Here is a 314-nt window from a genome sequence, read left to right as displayed (position 1 = left end):
CAGTACTCAACACCGAGCTGCAGGCCGGGCAGGCTCCAGGAGTGGTGGCCTGCTGGTCTCCAGGGATGAACTCTGAACGGTTTTCCTTTGCAGCAGGACAGAGCAGCAGCAGCAGCAGGAGGAAGGGCAAGGGGCTGCCCTGGCCCTTGGCTCTGCGGCAGAGCCCGTCCACTGCCCAGGCTGCAGGGCAGGCGGGCTCTGGCTGCAGCAGGACACTCTTTGGGCAGCCCGCGGCAGCTCTGCGCGGAGGATGACCTGCTGCCCCACCCCACCCAGGTCAGCCAGCCTCGACAGTGGGTCCCAGCCCTCCCTCT

This window comes from Chaetura pelagica, unplaced genomic scaffold (assembly GCF_000747805.2).
Source record: "Chaetura pelagica isolate M959 unplaced genomic scaffold, ChaPel_1.0 scaffold228, whole genome shotgun sequence".
Taxonomy (NCBI): Eukaryota; Metazoa; Chordata; class Aves; order Apodiformes; family Apodidae; genus Chaetura; species Chaetura pelagica.
This window is presented reverse-complemented; position numbering follows the sequence as displayed.